Source organism: Hippocampus comes, unplaced genomic scaffold (assembly GCF_001891065.2).
Source record: "Hippocampus comes isolate QL1 unplaced genomic scaffold, H_comes_QL1_v1.1 scaffold1, whole genome shotgun sequence".
Lineage (NCBI taxonomy): Eukaryota > Metazoa > Chordata > Actinopteri > Syngnathiformes > Syngnathidae > Hippocampus > Hippocampus comes.
Genome location: NW_017805010.1, coordinates 2,138,624 through 2,139,368, shown reverse-complemented (window position 1 = coordinate 2,139,368; position 745 = coordinate 2,138,624).

Below are 745 nucleotides of genomic sequence, written 5' to 3'. Positions count from 1 at the left end.
AATAGTCTCAGATATGAAGAACTGGACAGCACCAGGCCCGGACATGGTCCACACCTACTGGCTAAAGAAACTCACAGCACTCCATGAGCGCCTAGCAACACAAATGAACCAGTTGCTGAGGGATGGGACTCACCCAGGATGGCTAACCGAAGGGCGAACGATCCTGATCACGAAGGATCCCTCAAAGGGTGCAGTCCCATCCAACTATCGGCCAATAACCTGTCTCTCCACAACATGGAAGCTCATGTCAGGCATCATTGCGGCTAAGATAAGTGGACACATGGATCAATACATGAGCGAAGCACAGAAGGGCATTGGCAGAGATACCAGAGGAGCCAAACATCAGCTCCTGGTTGACAGGACAGTCGTACAAGACAGCAGATCCCGACGTACCAACCTGTGCACAGCCTGGATTGATTACAAGAAGGCCTTTGACTCGATGCCACATACATGGATCATTGAATGCTTAGAGTTGTATAAAGTGAACAGGACCCTAAGAGCCTTCGTTGCAAACTCGATGAGGATGTGGAAAACCACACTTGAAGCCAATGGCAAGCCACTTACCCAAGTGTCCATCAAATGTGGCATATACCAAGGTGATGCACTCTCCCCACTGCTGTTCTGCATAGGACTGAACCCCCTAAGCCAAGTAATCACCAAGACAGGCTATGGATACCGCCTCAGAAATGGAGCTACGATCAGTCACCTCCTCTACATGGATGACATAAAGCTGTATGCTAAGAGC